The 22,009-nt window shown below is 36.9% G+C and overlaps 2 pseudogenes; both read left to right on the plus strand.

The window, feature by feature from the left end:
* LOC125842730 (histidine decarboxylase-like) overlaps nucleotides 1-5,438 on the plus strand; it is a 44,093-nt pseudogene extending 38,655 nt beyond the window's left edge.
* Nucleotides 5,439-6,126: 688 nt separating this feature from the next.
* Nucleotides 6,127-15,789, plus strand: LOC125842731 (subtilisin-like protease SBT1.4; annotated as a pseudogene).
* The last annotated feature ends 6,220 nt before the right edge of the window (nucleotides 15,790-22,009 follow it).

Below are 22,009 nucleotides of genomic sequence, written 5' to 3' on the forward strand. Positions count from 1 at the left end.
ACATAGAATATCTAATGAATTAATCTAAGTCCGAATAAGATGGGCTGAGCAAAAAGAAAACTCATGGCAGCCTGGACGAACTCGCTCACCCTTGAATTTGATTGATCAATTATCTTCTAAAAGAGGTATGTCAGTAGCCGCTTGAAGATGTCATGTACTCAACAAAAAAAGAGCAAGTGCAGTATCAGTACACAACCACGGTGTACTAGTAGGATCACACGGCTATCCTAGTAAGTGAAACATACATAAGTCTTTACAGCATCATAACATGCATATACCAAACATATACAATATTAATTACGATTTAAGAGCAACGTACAATTTCACATTCCCAATGTTACGCATATATGAAACAAGTCATTAGTCCTCTCATGGAACCCATACTCAAACAATTAGTGTGCCGGATCGTAACACCCGTTCTAAGTTAGTGTGTCAAATCATGATACCCGTTCCAAGTTAGTGTATCGGATCGTGACATCCGATCCCAGTTAGTGTGTCAGATCGTGACACCCGATCCATTCAACATACCACAATCACAATCACAATGTACATTCTCAAAATCACACAATCAAGAGGTAATTCATGGGATATAGGTATTCATTCATACTCATTTACATTAGGTGTGATCAATAATGCCACATTCACATACATACATGCAATACAATGAAGCAATTACTAACATATATCACACAAACATGAAATCACAATCATCACCTACCTCGAACAAAGCTTGCATCCCCTAAGAAACTTGATTCTTCCCTTTCCAAATTCTTTCCGCTTGTTCTTGGTGTACAAACAATCATAATAATGTGAGGATCAATAAACAAGACCTAATTACTCGGATTATAATCAACAAGATCAACCCTAGGCCAAACCTTTAATCCCCATACCCAGGTTAGGGTTTCTTCCACCATAAATACCAGATCAAAACCCTCCCCTATCGATAATTACCCAAGAAACTAAGTTCTACGGATCGAAAAATGGATTCGGGGAGTGAAATCCTTACCTTTAGCACCAAAGGTCGTGAAAAACCTTAAAGAAAACACCTAGGGTCGTTCCTTAGCTCTCAAAAATGAAACTTGCAGGATTATAACGTTTTTGGGTTTTGATACCAACTTATTTCACAACTATCCCGTTGTGGCTGCCCAATCCCGCACAGCGGCCCCACCTTAGCGGGATAAATCCCACCCTAGCAGCTTGCATGGAAATAGAGAGTCGAATTAAGAGTTCCAAATCCCCATTTCACAACACACCTTCATTCATGACACTCAGAAATTACCCATTCACGCTAAGATTTCTACTCGCTCGAATATGATTTTGTAAAGTCGTACAGTTTCCTTAACGTCTTAGTTATCTACTCATATGGTCAAATTTATTATTAAATCTCCCATTTGTTACCAGATTTCCCTAGACCTCATTGACTCCGATTTCGTCCAAATCTAGACTAGGTTGGGAAATTTCAAGTTACTACCAAAAAGTTTTTCGGCCCAAAAATTTACCCCGTTGGCTTTTCTATAACGACGGGAACATGTCGTTACAATAGATACCAATTTACCCATCACTCGTCCTCGAGTGACAAACAAGGAAAAATAAGCTAAAGCAAGAGTGGGGTAGTACTTGAATTGTCAAACAACTGGGATACTTGTCTCGCATGTCCTTCTCAATTTCCTATGTGGCCTCCTCAACCAAATGATGCTTCCATTGAACTTTCATGGACTTAATCTCATTGGTCTTCGACTTTCAGACATCACGATCAAGAACTGCAATCGGTTCTTCCTCATACTGAAGGTATTTGTCTAACACAACTGAGTCCCATTTTATGATGTAATCCCCGTCACCATGATATTTCTTCAATATGGACACATGAAATACTGGATGAACTCCCGATAAGTTAGGAGCTAAAGACAACATATAAGCCACTAGCCCTACACGGTCAAGAATTTCAAATTGTCCAATGTAGTGGGACTAAGCTTGCCCTTATTGCCGAATCTCATCACTCTTTTCATGGGTGACACTTTAAGAAGAACGTTCTCACCAGTCTTAAATGTTATGTCCCTTACCTTATGATCCGCATACTTTTTCTGTCGACTTTGGCCTGCTAGGAGCTTAGCTTGAATGTTTCTTACCTTCTCTTGAGCATCTTTCACCAAGTCAACACCCAAAGGTTTCATATCTCCAGCCTCAAAGCATCCTATGGGTGATCTACATCCTCTCCCATTTAGTGCCTCAAATGGTGCCATATCAATGTTGGAGTGGTAACTGTTATTATAGGAGAACTCACACAAAGGTAGGAACTTATCCTAATGTCCTCCAAAGTCAATCACACATGCCCTCAACATGTCCTCTAACACTTGAATAGTCCCCTCTGACTGTCCATCCATCTGCGGATGGAAGGCTGTGCTAAAAGTGAGTTGCATACCCAACTTCTTATGTAGCTTTCCACAAAACTTAGATGTGAAGTGTATACCACTGTCCGAGATGATAGAAAGGGGCACCCCGTGCAGCCTTAATATCTCTTTTACATATACTTTAGCCAATTGTTGTGCTTTATAGTCTAGTCTGACTAGAATGAAGTGGGCTGACTTAGTCAATCTGTCCACCACTACCCAAATAGAATCATGCTTTCCCAATGTCTTGGGAAGACCAACTACGAAATCCATAACTATCTTCTCCCAATTACATTTCGGAATTGGCATTCTCTGAAGTAAACCTGTAGGCCTTTGATGTTCATATTTTACTTGTTGGCAATTTTGACACTTAGCCACAAACTCTACTATATATTTATTCATGCCTGGCCACCAATACAGGCGCTTCAAATCTTGTTAGTCACACCGGAATGGATGGAATATCGCGAACCATGGGATTCTGTCAATAAATTCTTAATCAAGTCGCCCACTCTAGGAACACAATTTCAGTGCGTACCTTAGTCCGACTTCGAGTGTGTGCTTTACTAACCCTTACCTTTACCTCGGATTAGTCATCATACCAATGTATGGCTTAGTTTTCACCCTCACTCCAATTGATATTAGACTATTAGATAGCATCCACTAAATCTCTGTTGTTAATTCTTTTCTCATTCACTACCTCCTTGGTCTGGCAAGTAGAAACGAGGCGAGTTCTAACGTTGGCCACCATTAAAAAGACTTTTAAGCAAAAGAATTAACAATACATGCATGAAACTATTCAAGGATTACTTAATTATTATTCATACGTTGTTAATTGATCATGGATCCCACAACCCTACTTGTGGATTTAGCTACTCATGCTTTAAAGAACACAATATATAATTGGGTAAAAAGAATTCATGAACTTACAAGTAGAATTGATGAAAATCCGAAATCTTCAATTGAAATTCAAAGTCAAACTTGCATAAAACGAACTCCGAAAAGTTAATTGCTAAGAGTTTGCAAATTACTCCCCAAAGAACAAAAACCAAAACCTTACAATAATGTCTAACCCCCCAAAAATGAGGTTTTCCACTCTTATTTATAGACAACAAGTCCTAAAACAAAAGGGAAACAAAATAAGGAAATAAACTTCTAGAACGCGGCTTCAGTTGACGACTTGACCTATGAACCGTGGGTTAACCTACGATCTGTAGGTCCCATTCTGTGGCTCCATACTTAGGATTTTTCATCAGGTACTGGAACTTCAAATTTTTGAACTCATCGACGGATGTGCAGGACGCCCCATGGGTCGACCTACAGTCCATCAGTTGCTTCGTAGTTCCACCCTTGGTCAAACTTCCCTGATGCTCCATCTACGCCTGTCCATCGACAGTGGGTGGCTCCTGTTGCATAATTTCACCTCGCATCTCCATCAACCGTATTCCAAGCTTATTTTCTGCAATCATTATACACAAAACGTCATTTCTAACACAAAATAGCCCAAGACACACACAAACTCTAAGTGAAACATATCAAAAATACTATAAAATCATGGTATATCAGGAGTCGTGCACTAAACCCATTTATATTCCTCCATATCATATGCTCCCAAGTGAGTTGAAGGACCAACTATCAATCTTGTTGAGTAAGGGGTTTATTCACCCTAGTGTGTTACCTTGGGGTGCGCTAGTTTAATACGTGAAGAAGAAGGACGACACTATGAGGATGTGAATTGACTACATGCAATTGAACAAGGTAATGGTGAAGAACAAGTATCCTCTCCCACATATTGATGACTTGTTTGATCAGCTTTAGGGAGCATCATTGTTTCTTAAGATAGATTTTATGTCCGGTTACCATAAGTTTAAGATTAAGTCATTGGATGTCCCTAAAACAACTTTTCAGACTCGATATGGTTATTATGAGTTCATAATGATGTCCTTCGGGTTGACTAATGTCCCAACAATGTTCATAAAGTTGATGAATGGGGTGTTTCATCCTTAGTTGGATTTATTTGTGATTGTCTTCATTGATGAAATTTTGGTGTACTCCAGGACTGAGGAGGACCATATTTGAAACTTGAGGATTGTACTTCAGAGAGTGAGAGAAGAGAAGTTGTATGCAAAGGTCTCGAAGTGTGAGTTTTAGCATGATTCCATGGAATTCTTAGGAAATGTAGTGTCGATGGAGGGTATTAGAGTAGATCTGGCCAAGATTTAGGCAGTTAGAGATTGGATGCGACCTACTTCTCCTACCGAGATTCAGAATTTTATGGCTACTACAGATGGTTTGTTCAGAATTTATCTATTATTGCAGCCTTATTAACTAAGTCGATGCGGCAAATTATGGGTTTTTAGTGGTCCGATGAGTGTGAGGAGAGCTTTCAAAAGCTCAAGACCTTGTTGACTTTGGCTCTTGTGTTGACTCTACTCGAGAAGGGTGTCGAATTTACTACTTACTCTAATGCTTCAAGGGTTGGTTTGAGTGGTGCTCTGATGAATAAGGGTAAGGTGATCACTTATGCTTCTAGACAGTTAAAGACCATTATAAGAACCACCCTACTTATGACTTGAAGTTGGCAATCATAGTCTTTGTACTTAAGTTATGGTGTCACTATTTGTATGGGGTGCATTGTGAGATCTTCACCGACCAACAGAGTCTTTAGTACATCTTCAATCATAGTGATCTGAACTTGTGACAACATAAAAGACTCGAGTTTCTGAAGGAATACGACATGACTATCATATATCATTCGAGGAAGGCCAATTGGTGGCCGATGCTTTTAGTAGGAAGACTCCTAGCATGTAGAGTGTTGTCGCACTCCATGTTGAGGAAAGACTGTTGGCTAGAGATTTTAAGACATTATTCAACAATATTATCCGGTTGCAGATTTCAAATGAGAGTAAAGGTTTGACTGCCTTTGTTGAGGCGCGATCTTCTTTGGTTGAGCAAATCCATGAGCGACAGTTTGATGATGAGAAATTATGCCATATTCGAGAAAAATTGTTAAGGGGTGAAGCCAAAGAGGTTGTGCTTGATACTAATGGGTAGTTGAGGATCAAGGATAGGATTTGTGAATCCAAAGTGGGCAAGTTGGTCAGATTGATCTTGGAGGAGGCTCTTTGTTCTAGATACTCTATTTATTTAGGAGAGTCCAAGATGTATCACAAATTAAGTTAGCATTACTGGTGGTATGGTATGAAGAAGGATATTTCTGAGTTCATATCTAGGTGTGACTTGCCAATAGTTCAAGTGTGAGCACCAGTGTCCAGGAGGTGTGTCTCAAAGGATACCCATTCCTACTTAGATGTGGGAGCATATCACCATGGACTTCGTTGTGAGTTTGCTTACCACTATGGGGGTTATGATTCTATTTGGCTTGTTGTTGATAAGTTGACCAAGTCCTCCCATTTTCATCCCAGTTCAGGTGAAGTACACAATAGAGAGGTTAGCTCGACTCTACATCACAGTTCGACTTCATGGAGTGTATGTTTTTACTGTCTCCGACCGAGGTGCACTATTAACTTCTCACTTTTGGAGGGTCATACAACATGGTTTAGGTACTCGGCTAGAAATAAGTACCACTTTTCACCCTCACATGGATGGGCAGTCTGAGTGGACGATTCAGGTGTTGGAGGATATGATTTGAACGTGTGTGATTCACTTTGGTGCTCGTTGGGATCAGCACTCACCCTTAGCGGAGTTTGACTACAACAACATTTATCACTCTAGTATTCAAATGGCCCCATTAGAGGCATTATATGGTAGGCGATGTAGATCCCTAATTGATTGGTTTGATACAGCTAAAATGGACTCGTCAGGTACAAACCTGCGTAGAGATGTCATAGAGCAGGGCTGTATGACTCATGGTAGGTTGTTGACAGCTCAGAGTCGACTGAAGAGTTATGCAAATAGGAGGATTTGAGATTTAGAATTTATGGAGGCTGATTATGTTTGGCTCAGAGTGTCACCCATGAAGGGTGTGACGACTTTCAGGAAGAAGGGAAATCTTAGCCCTAGATTCATTGGTTCTTTTGAGATTTTGAGTCAGATTGGAGAAGTGGCCTATGAGTTGTCCTTTCCACCTAACTTGGTAGTTGTGCATCTTGTTTTCCATGTATCTATGCTTCAAAGGTATGTACTAGATGAGTCCCATGTACTTTCACTCTATTCAATGGTGTTGGGTCGAGACTTGTCATTTGATGAGGAGCCTATAATAACATTGGATAGGCAAGTCTGAAAGCCCAATACCAAGGAGATTACCTCAGTGAAGGTGTAGTGGAAGCATCAATATGTTGGAGAGAAGACTTGGGAGACGGAGCCTGACATACGTGCCAGATATCCTCAATTTTTCAAAGCTTCATGTACTTTATTTTACTTTATGTTCGGGGACAAACATAGATTTTAGTTGTGGATAGTATAATAACTTGAAAGGTCATTTTTGGAAATTATTATAAAATTACCATTCTACTATTCCCGATTGTTGTCCTGGGTCATTTCTGCTTAGTTTGTGAAGTTGGTTTGAAAAAATTATTTAAAAACTATGATTTATGGAAGTTTTGAGTTTCAGAAGGTCTAAAGTGTTTAAAAGTGGATTTTGGCATCTATCGGAGTTTTGACTCTCCGAAGGGAATTCCATCTTTCCCATCAGTCTCGAACTATGGGATTTTGTCTGAGCGAGCCGTTTGTTTCAGGTCCAGGCTTGTTTTGGGGATTTGAGCCTTTGAGTGGGAAGTTTGGGTGATTTTACGCTAAGGGTTGACTTTGGTCAACATTTAGAGTTCGGATGGTCTGATCGGATTTCTGATGGTTCCACTGGATTCATGAGATAACTTTAGGCCTATGAGAGGTTTTGGTTAATTTTCTTAGAGGTACCGAGGGCAACTTGGCCATTTTGATAGTTAAGTTAGTATATTGCAACTTTCATGGGTTTTGGGTTAAGAAGACCTCAAATTCATATTTTTATGGTCGCATTGAGTCCAGAATGTCAAGTTTAGCTGGGTAGCATATTTTATTTGTGTACTCAGGGTTCCAAACTATCACACCCTGAGCCTACACCCTGGACGTAACTACCATGCGAGAACTATTGTTGGCCCCAAGCGAACCCTTGGCCTGGCTCAACTCTCAGCGAAGACTTTCTTAACAATAGAAATCTCAAACAAGCTCAACTCATAAGATATCATAAATAAAATAGTTTACTCAGTATACTTAAATGAACATAAGTGTTCAACTCACAATCTATAAAATATCACAAAGGAAATGGAAAATCCTCTGAAAGAAAGGAGGCTCACCAGCGACTCTGGAACTGCAAATGATATCAACGATGCTCTTGTTGCTGACCTTGAACTCCTCTATTTGCATCATGAAACGATGCAGTCCAAATGGCATCAGTACATGGAATGTACGAGCATGCAAGGGGAACTCTAAACCACAGACATAAGCTTGAATTGATAAAAATGAAGAACATACTCCCCTCATCTCGACTCAACTCTACCTCAACTCATGGATGCTCAACTCAGTACAGTATAAAACTACAATAAAGATACGTTTATATAAAGCATTTAAAACATTAGATAACAACTCAATGTATTTAAAAATACAATAATGAATTTTTACTCTTATATGGGAGATTCTCTAACCGACAACCATCATTATGAGCTATGTGATGATACAACGTCTCGCTCACACTGCCAGAATTGTCCTATACCTTGACGGAGTATGAGACATCCTCAACTAAGTGGATCCACTAAGCTTTGTTAAAAAGCATTAAGGAATCATCTAAAAAGTATGATCATTTAACCACGTTGGCTACACGGATTATGAGGACTTTGAGTTGTTTGAACGCGTCCTCATATCGGTGCTCATTACTACTCCCAATAATATAACTCAACTCATATGTTTAAGAACATTTCCTCATCCTCAAACTTTGAGAATATTACTCAAAAGGTTCTCTTTAAAGAGATAGTGCTCAAAAACTCTTCATAAACTCAATTGGAAACAAAAGTTTCCTCTCATTTTAAATATAAAGACATTTACTCTTCGGATTACCTAGTTCCCATATATTCATTTTGAAAACAAATTTAAACTCAACACTCCTCATCCTCATGCTTAAGTACTCAAGTCTTAAATTAAGTTTTAATTGTAAAAGACTTCTCAAAACTACTCAAAAGACTCCCCCAAACTTTACTCTTAACTCTATCTTGAATTTGAATTATAAATTCAAGAGTTATGATTCATGACGTGAAGGATCTCGTGATGATTAAATGCAACTTATATAGCTAGGATTAAGAAAGGAATGAAAGCTCAGCTCGAAAGGATAAGTACAGATCGATGAACGAAGAAGAAGGTGGCTTGACACACCGGACGTAAGGGTGGCGCATCGCGCCAAGCCTCCAACTACTGGAGGTCAATTCTGGTGCACTGCTAGCACCCCACCCCAGCCCTCTTGGTGCATCTGGGCGCGGAGCCCCAACCCTTTTCCAGAATGCTTCGACGATTTTTTCTTCTCAATTCTTGGCCCTATTTCACCTAGAATCAATCAATTTCTTCCTAACTCTTAGATTCATATACACAACATAAGTAAACGAAAATATACTCAAAAACAACCCTCAAACTCATTACATTCACCTCAAGAACTCATCAAAACCCCAATAATCAAGATTCAAGAACGAAACTTCAAGAAACTAATCAAGAACCTCAATACATGGATTATCATGGATGAAATTAACTCAAGAAACTCATGATTGGAGTGAGGGTGAACGAACCCATCACTGTGAAATACTACATACCTTAATTTGGCAAAACAAACCCTTGATTTGCAAGAAAATTTGGTGAACTCTTGAACTCCTCCTTGTTTTCCTCCTCTTGAACTCCTCTCAAAACCCTAAGTGTGATTTTAAATTATGCAAACTGATCTAAGTTAGATTAGACCCCTAAAATATTTGCAAAAATGTTTAAAGCTAATGGGATAAGGAAAAGACCAAAATACCCCCCATTAATTTGGGTAAATTTCCTTAACTAGACCGGCTGACTTCAAACGAGCATATCTCCGTCATCCGAACTCGAAATTTAGCAAACTCGGTGGCATTGGAAAGAGGATTCAAAGACTTTCATTTGATATCTCATGGGCCACGTAACGCATCCTATACTGAAAGTTATAGTAATTTGAAGTTGATCCAAAACTCACAACTCAAGCTTAACTTGAACAAAATTTCAAATTTGCTCTTTACAAATTAGTTCTTTCTAAATTTAGATCTTTTTAAAGCTGAGGTGTTACATGAATGAATCCCGATGGTCTATTCGGGAACTTTGTGCCTTGTGTGAACTATTGTTTTGCTAAGTTCTGGTGCATGATGATTTGGTCATTGCGATCACGAGACATTCTCTTGCGATCGCGTGGTGTTGCTTTAGTGTGCATCACAATCGTGTGAAGTCCCACTATGATCGCATAGGGTCAAAATTAAGGTCATCACAACTGCATGTGATATTGCCGTGACCGCAATGGTTAACTTAAAGGAGTTGACTGACTTACTCATCACAATTGTGTGGCTTGGGATCGCGATCACGATGAGCACTTGAGATCTGGGCAAAATATTTTTCATAAAATGAGGGTTTGAACCCTATTTCTCCATTTTTTAACACTGAGAACTTGACTTTGATAATTTTAAAGAAGGTTTTTCAAGTTTTATTGATTGGGTAACGATTTCTAACTCTCTAACTCATTTATCTATTAATTAATTCATGATTTTAATGATTAAACTTGAGTTTTGATCCCAACTTTAACTTTTTTACAAGGTTTAAGGTTGATTGAAGGCTTGATTCAACTCCATTTTAAATTGGTTTCCAAATGTGTTGGGTAACACAATTTTATACAATTTCATATACCCTTCATTTTAGAAGCGGATTTTTAGGTCTATATGACCCAAATTTCTAAAAGTCTTGATATGGGTGTTATTAATTTTTAATGCTTATTGTGATTATTTATTTAAATAACTTGTGTTAATTTTTCGACCCAACGATAAGGGAAAGCTCAAGTTCGGGAGTGATCATTGATTTCTGGAGGCAAGTGAAATTCATGACTTTACGTTGACTGTATTGAACCTTCTATACCATTGTATGATTGGCAGTAATGGAGGTTGGTGAAGGAATTCATATAAGCATTGTGCATTGTTAATTGATGATGTGATCTTGCTAAACAATTTGAGTTAAAACAAGAATTTTATTGATTTGTGTGACTTTGTTGTATTGTGGGTCATTGGACGAATGAGACAATTCACTCGATGATATATTTTGATTAACTGTCGTTAGATATTGGTATTTAATTATCATCCTCATATTTAATTATTGCACTATTATATTTTCATTGGCGTTGTACCATTGTTGTGATGATAATGGTGAGGATGAGCAACAATAGGAAATGGGGCACACGTCCATGGCAGATTCATTGAAATTAAATTAAGATTGGGCCACACGCCTATGGAAGATGCATGGACTAAAAAGTCCTCCATGGGTCCCAGACTGAGAGATAACAAGTGTGTATCGTTAGGACATACATGCATCACTCAACATGACATTGCACAATATTGAATTGCACTTCATTTGATTATGATCATTGATACATTGTTGAGGACCTTGATTGTGGAATACCTTGATGATTGACTATTCATATTAAGGTACACTTTGAACTGTCATCCTTGTGCTTTGTTATATGAAGTGAGAACAGTTAGGTTGGGCTGATTGATTATTACAGGTTTTAGTTGTGGAGGTTCGGATGGAGTGATTGGAGTACTTGTGTTCATTAATGCTTTAGTTAGAGTTAGTTGTGTGCTTGATGAGTATTGTGTTGTTTGGTACTCACCCCTTACTTCTAAACTGGTGTAGGTTACGAGCCCGGATCATCGTGATTCTGCTCCTTCCCCTATATTTTCATCTGAGGCTTTACCGTGGAGACTTGAAAGGTAACTGATTGGCATCTCAGCGGGCCCTCTTGCTCCTTTATTATGACTTTGTTCTATTCTAGAAACAATGACATTGAGACATGTATTTCCTTTCAAATTAGTTGTAATACATTATAGGCTTGTACACGTGAAAACCAGATTTTTGGGGTTTATTTGAGTTTCTTAAGTTATCCGCATTATTGATAATCTGTGATTTCTCTAAGTTTTACTTACGCAATTATCGTATTAATTGAGTTTTATGCTGACTTATTTTTGTGGGATAGGCCGATAGTCATCACATGAGTTTTGGGTCCTGACAATATGAATATAAAAGTTATGATTATAATTATAATAGACGACATGTAATATATTCAAAACTAGTGTTAGTGTACGCGCTTTGTGAATGTATCTCATATTTAATAAAACCAGAATTTAAAAAAAATAGAATAAATAATATTTAGAAAATGTGTTTGTGTAATAATATAAGAATTTAATTAGAAAGAAAATTTTAAATTTTAAATTGAAAAATGATAATGTTTAAGAGATTTATCTAATCCACTAGTTCTTCCTTCTCTACATGTTCTAACACTTGCTTAATTGAACTAAAACGTTGTAAAACTAGTAATATAGGGAGTTATGAGTAAATTTATATATTTATTTATGCAGATATTAATTATGTAGGTATTTATTATTCAGGAATTAGTTATACACGTATTAGTTAATCTCCTACATAAATTCTCTCATAAAGTGTACATGTATTTAGTTTTGCATGTTTCAAAAGTATCAACCAAACGTCGTATTAATTTTATACTTGATCAACTTATTTTCTATCTACCAACCAGACATCGTATAAGTTATATGTGAATTAATATATGGATAAATTATTTCTTATCCAGCTATCATATGGTCCTTTAAGGGTCGTTGGTACCTGGTTAGAATTATGCAGGTATTAGTAATGTAAGGATTAGTTATGAGTAAATCTGTGTAATATTTTATGTAGGTATTAGCTATGCAAAAATAGTTATTCATGTATCAATTATGTATGCATTAATTATTCCACCTATTATTCTACATAAAATAATACTCCCTCCGTCTCATTAATGTGAAACCCTTTCCTTTTTAGTCCGCCCAAAAAATAATGTTACCTTACTATAATTGTAAGCAATTTAACTTTAAAATTCTCTTTTCCCCCTTAATGAAATGATTTACAACCACACAAATATCCTGAGATTATTTTAGACCACAAGTTTCAAAAGTCTTTCTTTATTCATAAACACCGTGACAAGTCGAATTGTGCCACATAAATTGGGACGGAGGGAGTACATATATTCTCTCATAACTTATACATGTATTAATTATGCATGTGTAATCAACCTCCTGGAATTTTCTCAACTTTCTAATCTTTTCAGCATTTGGAGATTTCATGTAGCGATCCCAAGTCATTTATGACTTGTTGACACTAAAAGTTTGGTCACCTAATTTTTCGTTTTATTTTTATGGAAGTTTCTGCATTTTGGAGCTCTTGAAGGTTCAATGGTTGACTTCGGTCAAAACTTCAAGTAAGTAACCTCATAATGCAATTTTGATGGTTCCGTTAGCTCTAGGACGTCAAGTTTGGTTTAGAAGGATCTTTAGTTTGGGTTCCGAGGTTTCTGGGCTCATTTCGACTTTTTTGTCGATTTTAGCTAAAATAGGGCCATGTGGGGTGGGGCCACTTCGTGCCAAGATGAACTCCAATGGAAGTTTTGATGGTTTCATTAAGTTTGCAGTGTAGAATTTTATGGAGTAGTATAATATTTTTGGGCCCACGGTGTCCCAAATGAATCTGTAGTACCCAATTGAACATCGAAGCCTTAACTGATTTTTCGGCTTTGCTGGTACCTTGAACTTTGTTCATCGTGATCGTGACCCTTGGCTTTGCAACAACGATGAAAAAATTCTAAAAATTCCTTTTGTCTTCATCGAGGTCACAACCCATTGGACTCACAATAGCGATGAGCAATTTTCAGGCATTTTAAGACTATTCCCGCACGATATTCAAGCTTTTTTCCCATTTTCAAAATACGATTGTGGGATCTCTGGACCTCTATTTGGTATATTCGAGTTATATATTGTCTGGTATTGGCATGGCTACGTATTGGAGTGATCGAGGAAGCACGGGGGATGTTAGATTGATGTAGTTTCTGCCCAAGCTCTTAATTGGTGAAGTTTGGTGATTTTGATGCATGTGTTGTTTCCTTCCTTTCCAAGCATCGAATTTTGTCTCATTTTGGGACAGAAGCTTGGTAAGTTGGTGACCTTATCCCTTCTTAAGATTTATACTTCGGGCCTTAATCTAGGTTGCGACTTTGCTTTACTGTGCTTTAGTGATCCTTATAGTTATATGTTTTCCTTGTAGTACTTATTACGGTTCTTGGTACCTTCCGTTATATCTCATGCCTTAGTTGTTGGTCGTAGTCGTAAATTGACTTTAGCTACGCTTGGTTGTAGTCAGGTAGAATATTCGGGGTAAGGTGTCGATCCTTAAATTATTCTCCATTGATTTGTTGAACTCCTTGTAATTTCCTTCGAGTCCTACTTCACTAGTGAGTGTGTTGCTATTCCTCTCAAGGATGTTGGTATATTATTGGGCCCGAGGCCTTGGTTGAGGACAAGTTGGAGTTCAAGTTATTTTTCTTTGCTCTTGGAGCGTGGTAGTATTGGTAGTGTTTATCTAGTTGTTCGACTAATATTGATTGGATGATGGTGATGTCATTCATTGCATATGGCACTTGATTTCATTTGTTTTGTGGTATGATCCTGATTCATGCATTTGATCATCATTACTATTTTTGAAAAAGTCTTTTTCACATTGTACTCTTTTAAAATTAATTTTAACGGGAGTCGTACAACCTGGATCACTTTGATAAATTGATTTTTGAGACATTAGAGGCATCGGGGATGTGTTCACTTTCTTACTTGGTCAGCCGACACATCGTCACCTTTTTTATATATTAAGTTGGCTACTTGTACCTCCAATACCATGAAGGAGAAGATCCGACATATACGGCAGTCAACATTACCCCATGGATTTTCAATATTTATGCTTCAACCATAGATCGAGAGTTTCCTGCGGATGTTATCTTAGGAGACGGTAGAATATTTGGTGGTGTATCTTTGTATATCGGAGATCCCCTCGACAATGCAAAACTACATCTTTTTTATTCCGCCGACTGTGGCAGCCAACCCTGCTATCTAGGAAAGCTGGACCCTTTAAAAGTTGCTGGGAAAATTGTATTATGTGATCGAGGAGGCAATGCCAGAGTAGAGAAAGGAAGTTTTGTGAAACAAGCGGGTGGTACAGGTATTGTCCTAGCTAAGTTAGCTGACTCTGGAGAAGAACTCGTTGCCGATGCACATCTCCACCCAGTGACCATGGTGGGTCAAAAAGCCAGTGATAAAATCAGGGATTATATCAAATATGTTCCATCACCAACAACGACGATCACTTTCAAGGGAACTGTTATAGGAAAATCACCGTCTGCTCCACGCATTGCTGGGTTCTCAGGCCGAGGACCCAATTATGTTACCCCTGAGATCCTTAAACCGGACGTTACTGCACCGGGAGTCAACATATTAGCTGGATGAACTGGAGTTGTTGGTCCAACAGACTTAGAAATCGACAAAAAAAGAGTGGAATTCAACATTATATTTGGGACATCTTGTCTTGTGCTCATGTAAGTGGATTAGCTGCGTTACTCAGAAAGGCTTATCCTAAACGGACCACAGCAACCATAAAATCAGCCCTCATGACAACAGCTTACAACATTGATAACTCCGGCAAAACAATCACGGATCTTGCCATAGGTCAAGAATTGAGTCCTTTCGCTCGTGGATCGGGACATGTGGATCCAAACAGAGCACTGCATCCGGGTCTGGTTTACGACATTGAGTTGAGTGATTACATAGGTTTCCTATGCTCCATTGGTTATGGCCCCTCCAAAAACTCACCATTCACAAAAGATACTTCTTCAATGAATTGCAGTGAATATAGTTTGGCTAGTTTGAATTATCCATCATTCTCAGTTGTTTTCATGAGTGAGAGTGTTGTGAAATACAAGCGTGTGGTTAAAAATGTTGGGAGGAATGTAAATGATGTGTATAAGGTAAAGCTAAATGCACCTTCGTCCGTGGAGGTGAAGGTGACTCCAAGTAAGCTCAGTTTCAGTAAGGAAAAAAGAAAGTCTGTGAAGGAAAAAAAATTCCTCTATTGGGGAACAACAGAGGATAGACTGGAAATGCCTTATGTTCTAAAATATTGCGACACCAAAAGCTTATTTCATTATGTGGCTCATGCTTTACAAGAAGTTGCCAACTGCAGACAGGCTAACGAAGTGGGCGATGGTAGTACCATAGAGGTGTGTTATGTGCCAAAATTAGAAAGAGACCATAGAGCATTTGGCCATTCAATGTCAATTTTCCATTAGATTATGGAGCAGATTGCTAAATTGGGTTCATCAGCTTGACACTTTGCCTACAAATTGGGACCAATTTATGCACTGGAGTATACATCATACAAAAGGGAAGACTATTACAGCGCAAATCTTCAAGATCATCATGGCGGAATGTGTGTATGGAATATGGATTGAGAGAAACAATAGAATTTTTGTGAAAAAGAGCAGAATAGTAGTAAGTGTGGCCAAAGAGATAGCTTATGTTACTATTATTAGAACCCAACCTAGTATAAAAACTGTTCTAGATGAATTTATCTTATGAGCTATAGGTAAGGTAGAGCTTTAGTCTGTAGAGAGGAAACTCTTGAGAAATAAGTATGTTGTGGTAGTTGCTGATATGTAATGTGTTAGTGAAAAACTTACAAGATAACAAAAAATACAAAATTACAATTGAAAATAAAAATGAAGAAATAAATCTCTTCGGGCAGAGGCGCGGATATTTCGCTCTCTCTAAGGATATTCAAGCCCATTGCAGCAATGTTTTCACCGGTCCAGCAGTAGTCCTCTTTGACTTGTTCCCTCCAGGATACAACATCCTTCACAAAGTATAACACAACAACTCTGAACAAGAGTTGAGTCCAAAGCTCCACAAAAAAGAACACCTCCCTTCAACTAATAAGAACTATCTTTTTGACAAACTTTATGCACTCTATATTTTCCTTGTATGTTGTGTTATATGTAACAAACCAAATGAAGACCACCACTATTTATACTAGAAGAAGTCTTCCTACCAATGAATAGGAAGATATGGTGTAGTAAATAGTGAAGATAATGGTCTTAGTAGTTACATAGGTTATAACGTATAGTGGAGGATAATGAGTGAAATAATGTATGAAAGGTTACAAAAGTTTTAATGGACAATGTAACTTTTCTTGGCTAACTATTGGTTTGTTGACAAGCTGCAACAGTAACAAACATTGTAACTCCAAAATGGAGTAATGCAGCAATCAATATTGCCATTAACATTCTGCAGCCCATGAGGAGTCAACCAAACGGCAGTATCAATGACTATGTGGCAATGTAAGAAATGTAAATTCTTAAAATATTAAAATGCCACACTAACAATTCCCCACTCATTTTAATATTCACAAGAGAGTCTATCAGCTGAAGGAAGACTACTATGCATAATGAAGGTGTGCTCTGCATTGAACCTCCACTTAGTGAAACAATAACTTTTATTCCAGAGTCGTAGTGGTCTCAGAATTGAACTATGATTGCTTAAGGGAAGTAGAATATCACTGCTCACACATAATAATCAAGGTGTTTACATGAGCTTTAAAAGCCAGCACGTTATGGTCATGTGCTATCCCGGATTCATAAGTTCTTTTGAGAAAAAGCTCAATTCTCATAGGAAGCGACCTACTTCCACACTCATATAAGTGAAATCTGTCGAGAGTGCTCTTGTAAGCTTAACACTCCACCCATACGGGCTACAGATATTCATTAAGAGACTTATCAACTCAACCTTCACAAACTATAGGAAACAATGCACTCACATCATACGGAGGGAATAACAAGATAGTGCATTTTTCACAACAAGTCATCATATGATTAGTTTTTCCCTTTGAACCTGGTTATAGGATCTTTAGTCCCCAACTTGGGTTTCCTCATATATGACTCAAGGATTTGTAGGCTTCAATCCCATCCCCCTCAATGTGCTCCAGACCTTTTCTCTTGTTAAGGCCTTAGTAAGAGGATTTGCAAGATTATCACAAGATTTGACATAATCAACATTGATGGTACCATTTGTCAAATATGATCTTACATTACTGTGTTTCCTCCTTATATGTCTGGATTTACCGTTGTAATAACGGTTTTGAACTCTACCAATTGTAGCGGTGCTATCACAATGAATTAAAATAGGAGGAATTGATTTTTCAAAATAAGGTATTTGAAATAACAAATCTCTTAACCAATTCGCTTCCTCACTAGCTGAAGCTAAAGCAATTAGTTCAGCCTCCATGGTAGAGTTAGCAATAATAGTTTGCTTTTTTGATCTCCAACAAACAGCACCACCACCTAAAATAAAGACATAACAAGTGGTAGAACGGGAATTACCTGATAAAGTGTTCCAATCTACATCACAAAAACCTTCAAGTACAATAGGATATTTTTTATAGAACAAACCACAATTTTTTGTTCCAATTAAATATCTCATAACTCTTGTTATAGCATGTCAATGTTCATTACCTGGCTTGCTTGTAAACCTGCCAAGTACTCCTACTGCGTATGCAATATCAGGCCTACTGCAATCAGTCACATACCTCAAACTTTCGATTATGCTAGTATATTTCTTTTGATTTATTACATCATTTTCACTTTCAATAGGAAATAAGTGACCACTTGAATCAAAAGGAGTTTCAACATGCTTGCAATCAAGAAAGTTATATTTTTTCAAAATTTTCTCAACATAATGTGACTGGTCAAGGAAAATTCCATCACATGTTCTTGTTATTTTTATTCCAAGAATAACATTTGCCTCACCAAGATCTTTCATAGCAAAATGGCTTCCAAGAATATTCTTAGCATCATCAATAACATTCATGTTAGAGACAAAGATCAACAAATCATTAATATATAGGCAAATAATCACATGTGAATTATTCCAAGACTTATGATATATGCACTTATCACACTCATTTGTTTTAAAACCATTTCCAATCATGCAAGAATCAAACTTTTCATACCATTGCTTAGGTGCATGTTTCAAGCCATATAGGAATTTAGTAAGTTTACATACTTTGCTTTCTTGGCCTGCTTCACAAAAGACTCGGGTTGATCCATATAAATTTCCTCATTTAGGTCTCCATTTAAAAAAGCAGTTTTTACATCCATTTGATGAATTTACAAATTAAAAATTGCAGTCATAGCAATTAAAAATCTTATGGATGTAATTCTTGTTACTGGTGAAAAAGTATCAAAAAATTCTAGGCCTTCTAGTTGTTTAAAACCTTTTGCAACTAGTCTAGCCTTGTATTTATCAATAGATCCATTCGGTTTCAAACTTTTTCTTAAGACCCATTTGCAATCAATAGTTTTACAATCCGGTGGTAAATCAGCTAACTTCCAAGTTTTATTAGAAATTAGTGATTCCATTTCATCATTTACAGCTTCTTTCCAAAATATAGAATCATATGAAGATAATGTTTCTTTCAAAGTGAGAGGGGCATCTCCAATATTAAACACATAAAATCAGGACCAAAATCTTTTTCTACTCTAGTTCTTTTACTTCTTCTTAACTCAAAATCATCAATTTCTTTATTTTTTTAATGTAGAAGTAGAAGAACTAGGTAGTGACAAACTATTTTGTTAAATCCTTTGACCCCCACTATTTTTAGAATCAAAAGGGAGTTTACTTTCATGAAAAGTAGCTTCACCCGATTCTATTACAATATTATCTTCAAGATTAAAAAATCTATAGGTTGTACTATTTGAAGCATAACCAAGAAAAGCACAAGTAGTTACTTTCTTACCCAATTTTGTAATCTTGGGATCCATTAGCCTCACAGAGGCTAGACAACCCCAAACTCTTAGATATCCCAAACTCGGCTTGTAACCTTTCCACAATTCAAAAGGTGTCAATTTAGACTTTTTATGAGGCACACGATTCAACACATAACAAGCAGTTAAAATAGCTTCACCCCAAAAATTTAAAGGTGCATGTTACTCAATAAGCATGACATTAGTCAATTCAACCAAAGTTCTATTTTTTCTTTCCACTACTCCATTAGATGAAGGAGAGTAAGGAGGAATAGTTTCATTAATTATTCTCAATGATCTAACAAAATAATTAAACTTATTTGACTCATATTCACGGCATCTATCACTTCTAATTCTTTTTATTTTTCTACCAAACTGATTTTCAACCTCATGGAGATAAGTTTTAAAATTTTCAAAAGCATCGCTTTTATTTTTCATCAAGTAAACATATGTAAACTTAGAAAAATCATCAATGAAAGTGATAAAATATTGATTACCTCCATAAGTTAAAATTCCACCAAGTTCACAAATATCAGTATGAACTAATTCTAACAAATCAGTTTTTCTTTTAACTTGAAAATGAGGCCTTTTAGTGATTTTGTCTTTACTACAAGCCTCACGATTTTCAAAATTCTTTTTAATCATTGGGATTAATCCTAAACTACTCATGATTCCAACATAACGATCATTAATATGACACAAACGAGCATGCCAAAAATTAGTAGAAGAAAGCATATAAACAGAAGCAGAAGCTTTATTCACTTCTACATTAAATTTGAACATCCCATCACAAGCTTACCCCTTTCCCACAAAAATATCATTCTTCACAATTACATATTAATCAGATTCAACAATCTATTTAAAGCCTGCTTTATTAAGAAGAAAACTAGACATCAATTTTTTTCTCATGGAAGGAGTGTAGAGTACATCTATCAAAGTTAATACCCTTCCAGAAGTAAAACACAATTCGACATCTCTCATTTCAAGTACTTGAGTTGTTTGTGAATCACCAAGCATGATGGTTTTGGGCTTCTCAAAATGAGTATATTTTTTAAACCAATGTCATAACAAACATGACGGTTCGCCCCAGAATCAGCCCACCATCCATCTACACACTCAACCATGTTTATATCGGTATTCACCGCCACAAAAGGTTCTTCGGTAACGTTTGCCTGAGGGTTAGGACCACGTTTCTGAAATCTGCAAAATTGAGCAATATGCCCACTCTTGCCACAAACAAAGCATGATTCCTTATCTTGAACTTGTTGATTTTGTGCTTGGTTATTTTCACCATTATTTTTCTTGGGAGGTCTACTATTATTTTTCTTAAATTTCTTCTTTTTAGGTTTCAAAGAAGTATTTTTGTTAGTTTCAAGAGTACCATTATTTGAAGTAATTAAATTTACCTTCGTTGTGATGTTGCTCTCTTCTTTTTGTAAAAGTGCATCTTGGCCCCTTGCCTCTTCACCATCGTACTTTTCCACTTTCTCATGATGAAAAAGAAGTTCAGCATCATCCATGGAGGTGTCATCAACTTTATTAGGATTCTTCTCAGTTAACACATAAGAAACATTGAGAAGACTTAAGTAGAAAAGTACTTTACCCTTCCATATTTTGAAATGGTTACCATTGAACCGAAATGGTTTGTTAAGGTCTCCCATCTTGACATCCGTGATTTTTTCAATTGTCGTCATTCTGAGTCTCCTTAAAATTGTTAGTGAAAAACTTACAAGATAACAAAAAATACAAAATTACAATTGAAAATAAAAATGAAGAAATAAATCTCTTCAGGCTGAGACACGGATATATCGCTCTCTTTAAGGAGATTCAAGCCCACTGCAGCAAATGTTTTCACCAGTCCAGCAGTAGTCCTATTTGACTTGTCCCCTCCAGTATACAACAACCTTCACAAAGTATAACTCAACAACTCTAGACAAGAGTTGAGTCCAAAGCTCCACAAAAAAGAACATCTCCCTTCAACTAATAAGAACTCTCTTCTTGACAAACTTTATGACTCTATATTTTCCTTGTATGTTATGTTATATGTAACAAACCAAACGAAGACCACCACTATTTATACTAGAAGAAGTCTTCCTAGCAATGAATAGGAAGATAATGGTGTAGTAAATAGTGAAGACAATGGTTGACAAGCTGCAACAGTAACAAATATTGTAACTCCAAAATAGAGTAATGCAGCAATCAATATTGCCATTAACATTCTGCAGCCCATGAGGAGTCAACCAAACGGCAGTATTAATGACTATGTGGCAATGTAAGAAATGTAAATTCTTAAAGTATTAAAATGCCACACTAACATAATGTTCTGCTACTGATAATTAACATAACAGCTAGTTACTAAAAAAAATCTCAATATGCTTGGTCTTCTCATGAAATACTGAATTTTACAGTGTTGAACTTTCCAAACTAAGTTGTGAGAAGACTATTTCAGACCATAGAGTGAACTGTGCAATAGACATACAAAGGCTACTAGACTCCCTCTGAGCAACAAAACTAGGTGGTTGCTCTATATAGACTTATTCATAGTGCAACAGTCACCAAAAGGTGCTCAACTGGTATAAATATATGGATCATCTTGAAATCAATAGATGAGTCAATATTAAACAAGAAAGTCACTAAAAAACTAACCGGAACATGCTCATGCGTGGGAGTATTAGATTTGATGTCTGAAAGTGGTCACAATCTGAGAAATAAA

Source organism: Solanum stenotomum, chromosome 10, assembly GCF_019186545.1.
Source record: "Solanum stenotomum isolate F172 chromosome 10, ASM1918654v1, whole genome shotgun sequence".
NCBI classification, from domain to species: Eukaryota; Viridiplantae; Streptophyta; class Magnoliopsida; order Solanales; family Solanaceae; genus Solanum; species Solanum stenotomum.